Genomic DNA, 7,358 nt, shown 5'->3' with positions numbered 1-7,358 from the left:
CTTATGCTGCTGTTCCGTTCAGTAGCGCTTTTGCCTTGGCGCAGCGGGTAAGGTAGTCGGTCGCTATGATCATCCACGTGCTTCCAGACATTGACTTCGGGAAAGGGCCAAACAGGTCCATGCCGATCTGCTGGAAGCGTCTTGAGGGGGGTCCAGTAGGGTTGGTAAGTCCTGCGAATCGGGTGGGAGAGGTCTTTCGTCGGTGACAATCTCGGCAGGTTTTCAAATAATGTGCAACATCGGCAGAGAGTGTGGGCAACAACGCATGTCTGGGAGTGGGCATGGGAACAACGCTACAATGCGGCCGACCAATTTGTTCCGCTTCTGCCTGTTCCAGATTGCGACCATCTCCAGCACAAGCACCGACGCGTCGCCTTATCGGTGTTGCGATGGTTTTCTGCCACACGTGCTGCAGCAAGACAAGCCAGCGTGAAGTGACGTGTGTTCCGCCGATCTTCCGGATGCCACGCCGGCGTCAGTTACCGCGGCTCTTCCTGGACTCTTGACAGCAACTGCATCGACATCATCAAGCCCGCTCTACTTAAGCAACAGGCGACGCCCGCAACAGTTTAGTGGGCACAATGCGGCCGACCAATTTGTTCCGCTTCTGCCTGTTCCAGGTTAGTTACACATCTTCTAAGCGCTCCAGTAATGCATTCCTTGTTGTGTTCCCGTGCCCACAACTGCTTTTGAATCATGTGCATGAGTGTTTCTGCGTAATGAAATTGCTGCTGTGTGGGGATGTCGAGCTGAATCCTGGGCCGAACAAAACTGGTGCCGCGAAGAATGCCCAGTCGGTTCAAGACGCTCCGGACAGCGGAAGCGAAGCGGTTTTAGCATTGCTTCATGACGTTAGGGACCGTTCTGCTAAAATTGAGGACGGACAGGAGCGTATACTCAGTTCCTTGCAAGACCTCACAGCCAATCAGAGGAAATTGAGCGGACAGATTGCAGACCTTTCGATACGCCTTAATTCTGTTGAAGATAAACTGGAGCTTCTAGATGAAGTTCGTGACGATTTGGCGACGGTGAAAGAAAACGCTGAAAGGGCACTGGACGAAAATGAGAAGCTTAAAATCCGTTTAAACGATTTAGAGGATAGGTCTGGAAGGAAAAATTTGGTGTTTTTCAATGTTCCAGACGTATCGACTGAATCATGGGTTGAATCTGAGAAAAAGGTACCGGAAATTATTGAAGACGAAATGTCTGTAACGTTAGCTAAAATGGACATTGAGCACGCCCATAGAATTGGTACGGCTGGACCAGAGAAAACGCGACCAATAATCGTCAAATTTTCGCATCATAAAATCAGAGAAAGAGTTTTCGATGCAAAGACCAAATTGAAAGATTCAGACGTCTCGATTAGCGAAGATCTTTCTCAGGCCACCAGGCATGCGCGGAAGAAACTTGTTCAATTCGCAAAGCAAACTGAGCCCGAAGAATCATTTAGCCTCCGCTACAACAAGCTTATTCTTAAGAAAAGATGTTACGTGTACTGCCCTATAACTGATACTGTCCGGGAAAACAATTCAACACGTTTTGTAACCAACTCAAGCTCTTCAAGCCCTTCTTCCCCAAGATAACTAGATAAAGAAGAGCATCGACCTGCGCGAACACTTCGAAACATTTGTACCCTTTTCAATAATATACGCAGTGTTTTTTGTCATCGTGACAGCTTATCCTGCACCGCCGATACCATGGGGGCTGATATTATCGTACTAACAGAGACTTGGCTCAATGAATCCGTGCGCAATAGCGAAATATTTTCCTGACAAAAGTGTTACCATATATCTCGTTGTGACCGCCCTTCTGGCTGCGGCGGCGGCACTTTAATCGCTGTATCTGAGATATAGAATGCTTTGAAGTTAACCTTGAAACCACTCTAGAGTTCATTTGTGTCCAGATCAAGATTAACAACAAAGCTCTGCTCTCTTGTGCATGTTACCGTCCACCATCTACTACCGTTGGCTTTTTTAATGACCTCCATGACATTCTTAATATTATTCAAACAAGGTTTCCTATTCGGCCTATTTTTCTTTTTGGTGACTTTAACTTTCCTGCCATTAACTGGTCAGACACTCATTTAGGCAACGATGGATCATCAGAATCAACAAGTTTTTCAGCACTTTGCTCCACCTTTTCATTAACACAGGTAGTCACACGACCTACAATGACATCTACAAGCTCAAGCATATTAGACCTTTGGCTAACTAGTTCTCCAGACCTTGTTTCTGACGTAAGCTACTTGCCAGGATTAAGCGATCATAGCCTACTCCTTATCGAATTGAGCTTACCGTCTAACAAATCGCGAAATAAAACTGAAACCATTTACGACTATGCTAAAGCAAATTTTACGTCAATTAATAATGACCTTAAGCTATTTTTGGATGACTTTCTCATAAAGTCTTACCAAAGGTCTGTTAATGAAAACTGGTGCTTATTTTAGAAGAAAGTACATGAGCTAACTGAATTGCATATTCCTCGAAGAATCATCACTACTAATGGCAGGTCACCATGGTTCACCCGGTCATTAAAATACCTTGGTAACAAACAAAGACGGTTATATTCCAAAGCAAAATCATCGGAAAAACCTCAACATTGGACAGCACTCAGAGGTGCGGTTGAAGAGTACAAAAATGCGTTAAAAATAGCCAAGGAGCGATATTTTTACGTTACTCCGCCATCACTTTTACTAACTGATCCAAAAAAGTTCTGCAACGTTGTCAACGGTTCAGACCAGCCATCTGTATCTCTTGAAGCACAATCAAATCCCATCCCTATTAGCGACAGTGCTAAGGTACTTAATGAAACTTTTGCTCTCCTCTACCACATCACTGCCGGATTATGATGGTCACATCACATTCCCAATGGATCCCATTCATTTTGATTTTGAAGGCATCATAAGTATCATAGATCACATGAAACTATCCTCTTCTTGCGGTCCAGATAATATCAGCAGTAAAATTCTGAAAAACACTAAAGTATATTCTGCCATAGTACTGTCAAAATTATTTCAGCAATCCCTACAAGACGGGGAACTCCCAGATCAGGCGACAAACACCTTTCACTAAACTATCGACCAATATCATTAACCAGTATTCCTTGCAAGATGATGGAGCACGTCATGCTGTCTCACCTAGCTAACTTTCTTGAGTCATCTTCGTTCTTCAACTGTGCACAACATGGTTTTAGAAAATACTTCTCTTGCGAAACACAATACGAGGTCTGTTAGAAAAGTATCCGGCTTTATTTTTTTTGCGAACACCTGATGGATATGAAACAAGCGCGCTTGCACCAGCCAACCTTGAGCCTTCGTGCGCTTGTACGAATATTTTCCGGCCTGCCGATAGCGTCAGTCGCTGGGACGCAGCGTTTGAGTGAGGCAGTGCGCAGTACTCTCGTCGGTTTTTTATTACAAGGAAAATGGCGGAGCGACAGGAGCAGCACTACTGCATCAAATTTTGCCAGAAACCGGGTGACAACCGAGTGGAAACTGTTCGGAATATTCAGAGTGGCTTTTGGGGAAGATGCTATAGCAGCACACAAATTAAACAGTGGTTCAATTGATTTAAAGATGGCCGCACATCGGCGGAGAGCGAGCCACACTCCGGTCGGCCATCAACATGCCGAAGTGAACGCTGTGGTGATGCGGGACCGTCGTGTGACTATCCGAGAAACTGTGGAAGAGGTGGACATCAGCAAGTTTTCTGCACATTCGATTATTCCCGAAGATTTGGCCATGGAGAGAGTTGCGGCGAAATTCGTGCCGAAGCTGCTCACGGCGGAGCAAAAGCAGCTGCGTGTTGAAGTCTCGCAGGACATGCTAGATTCCACAAACAGTGACCCCGACTTCATAAACACCATAATCACTGGTGACGAGTCTTGAGTGTACGGGTACAACCCGGAAACCAAATCCCAGTCGTCACAGTGGAAGCATTTCATGTCACCGAGACAAAAGAAGGCCCGCCAAGTACGCAGCAATGTTAAAGTGATGCTGACAGCTTTCTTTGACTCCCTCTGTGTGGCACACCACGTGTAAGCACCCTACAGAGTCAAACAATGACCAAAGAGTACTGTAGGGGCATCCTCCGTCGCCTACGTGGTGCTGTGCGGCGCAAGAGACCGGAGTTGAAGTCAACAGGAAATTGGCGCATCCATCAGGACAATGCTAGTGCACATTCGTCGCACTTGATTCAGACTTTTTTGGCGAAAAACCAGACTACTGTAGTTCAACAGACTCCTAAATCTCGTGATATGGCCCCCTGCGATTTCTGGCTGTTTCCCAAAGTCAAGAGGACATTGAAACGAGCGTGATTTCAGACAAGAGAGGACATTATGGCTGCAACGACAGCTGAGCTAAACTCCATTCCGAAAGAGGCCTTTTCGGAATACTTCCAACAATGGCAGCACCGCTGGGAGATGTGTGGAGTCCCAAGGAGACTACTTTGAAGATGATTAGGTTTCCAACGCTCCAGTTATGCCAGTATTTTTTCTTCGGCCAAAGGTCGGATACTTTTCTAACAGACCTCGTAAGTCTTACGAGCAATATTAACTTCATACTTGACCATGGCAATGAAGCTGACTGTATTTACTTAGACTTTCGCAAAGCATTTGACACAGTGCCGCACAACTTACTTCTTTACAAACTAAGTAAACTTAATATTGACCATAATGTACTAAGGTGAATTGAGTGCTTTTTGTCTAACCGATTGCAGTATGTACACGCTAATGGCTTTAACTCGTCATCCATTCCTGTGACCTCCGGCGTCCCACAAGGTTCTGTAATAGGTCCTTTGCTGTTCCTTGTATATATTAATGACCTGCCTAACAATGTAACATCTTCAGTAGGACTCTTTGCGGACAATTGTGTCGATAACCGCCAAATAAAAAATATGAATGACGTTGAATTACTTAAACAAGGGAAGGGGATTGGGGGGCTCGTTACAAATATGACAGAGGCCAACAGCCACAGAAACCAAGGGGCACAGAGGAATTTTTTTTTTAATTTGTTTATTTTGAGGTGTTGATCAATTCAGAATATTACTGATTATGTTATCGCTTAAAGCTAATTTATTAGAAAAGCAGAAGAAAAAACAACCACATGCCGCCGGTGGGATCCGCAGACCTAACCACTATCTCTAACTGGTGTTCACAATGGCAAATGACTCTTAATACGACTAAATGCAAAGTAATGCGCTTTTCCCGTCGCGAAAATTCAAGTCGCGTTGCCTACACTATTTCTACTTCCTTGCTAACACCCGTGGAATCTTATAAATATCTCGGCGTCATTCTAACATCAGATCTAACTTGAAAAGCACACGTCAGCTCTATCCTAGCTTCCGCTAACCGCATGCTTGGATAACTTAAGCGCAATTTTTAATTAACACCAACCCCTGTCAAGCTTCTTCCGTATAAGTCACTTGTGCGCTCAAGATTGGAATACGCTAACTCTGTATGGGACCCTTTCACTAACACACTTATCGACGCCCTAGAAGCTGTGCAGAATAGAGCAGCGCGTTTTATTGTGCGCAACTATGACCGTGCTTCCAGTGTCACAGAAATAAAAAAATAGTTTATCGTTAACCCCTCTTGCTCTGCGCAGAAAAGTGTCCCGTCTGTGTCTGTTTTTTAAAATTCACCGCATGAACTCTACTCTGAAAGATGCATTGATCACAACACCAACATATGTTTCATCCCGCATCGATCATTCACGCAAAGTTGTCGTTCCTCGTTGCCGGACAACATCCTGCATAAATTCCTTTATTCCGAAAACACCGTCGGAGTGGAACCACCTACCACCACATATTGTAGCTGCAAAGGACGTTGATGAGTTTAGGACACTGTTGTCACTACAATATGGTTTACCATAACCTCATTTGGTTCACTTCGTTTTGAATATTGTGTATTTAGCTCTGCTCCTTTTTTTTCTGCATGCACTTTGTTTTATTAATAGCCTTCTGCCATCGTACCCGTTCAATGTTTCTACGAATGGTGATGATCTAGTTCATATCTTTGTGTTTACTTGCAAAGTTTTTAGACTGTTTTTGTGAATTTATTCGTTTTGGTGTTGGTATTCCTAATTATTGTATTGTTTCGCTTTTTTGAATCATGTATTTTCTTGCAGCTAGTTTTCTTTTTGCGATCATGCGTATCATTCTTTGTAGGCATGTCTATGTATGCGTTACCCCCCTTTTTGTAACAGTTTCATTTTATATCTATGTACCACTCCCCTCAATAATGCCCTGTGGTCCATGAGGGTATCAGAAATAAAATAAATAAATAAATAAATAAATAAATAACTAAATAAATAAATAAATAAATAAATAATACTTGTCTTGAATATGGTGGAGGGTGTGGGAAAACCCGAGATGTCCAGCTGTATGCTCGTCGTGCGATGTCTGTAGAACTTCTTCGCAGAGACTTGCTGGTGCGACAAGGAAGTAGGCTGTTTTATTCGCTGCGAAGTTCGAGGCCATCATTCCGTACACAGAACGAAGGCAATTCTCGCATGAACGAGGCGGGGGGGACGGACCCTTGCCGTCCAGGTGCTCGATGGGGCGTTCTAGGTCGAGAGCCGAGCCTTGTTGCTGTGAAAAAGAGCTTGAGCTGATGGGACCCAGGAAGGCGACCTCATCGTCGTCCGGCGGCGGTGCATCTACAGGGGCTCATTAGAGGCACTCGGCATCTGAGTGCTTGCGTCCGGACTTGTAAACGACGGTCACGTCAAACTCCCGGAGGCGCATTCTCCGTCAAGCGAGGCGGCCGGAAAGGTCCTTCAAACTGGCAAGCCAGTAGAGTGCATGGTGATCTCTGACCACCTTTAACGGCCGTCCGTACAGGTAGGGCCGGAATTTCGACGCAGCCCAGATGGTGTCTAGGCACTCCTTCTCAATTATCGAATAGTTAGCTGCGGCCTGTGGGCACGGAACGGCTAGCCTGTGTCATTACTTTCTCCAGTTCGTCGGTTTTCTGAGCGAGGACGGCGTCTCGGCCCACGCGGCTTGCGTCGGTATGAATTTCAATCTCGGCGTTTTCATCAAAGTGGGAGAGGATCGGTGGGTACTGTAAACGACGCTGAAGTTCCTGGAAGGCCTTCACTTGCGGCGCTTCCCATTTAGTTGGCACGTCAGCCTTTGTAATTTATCTCAGAGCCTGGGCGAATCGAAAAATAAAATGGCTGTTGCATAGCGAAGGTTAAGCCTGGATATCTCGAAGCGAAAAGCTCTCGCTGCTTTTCAGCCAACTCCCAAGCTACCAGCTTCTTCTCCTTCCATAGCGAGTGTCTGCGACTGTTCTCTGGGAAAGCGGGCCTTATATACCCCTCCTTTCAAATGCGCACGGCTGCACACGGCTGCGGC

General features: G+C 45.4%; 1 pseudogene; it reads left to right on the top strand.

The window, feature by feature from the left end:
* Window positions 1-1,697: 1,697 nt before the first annotated feature.
* LOC149360990 (uncharacterized) lies at window positions 1,698-2,645 on the top strand (annotated as a pseudogene).
* Window positions 2,646-7,358: the final 4,713 nt, after the last annotated feature.

The sequence above is a fragment of the Amblyomma mixtum genome, chromosome 2, assembly GCF_055824585.1.
Source record: "Amblyomma mixtum isolate Tamu chromosome 2, ASM5582458v1, whole genome shotgun sequence".
Taxonomy (NCBI): domain Eukaryota; kingdom Metazoa; phylum Arthropoda; class Arachnida; order Ixodida; family Ixodidae; genus Amblyomma; species Amblyomma mixtum.
The sequence above is the reverse complement of the archived record's forward strand: the minus strand, read 5'-3'. Positions and strand labels throughout refer to the sequence as shown.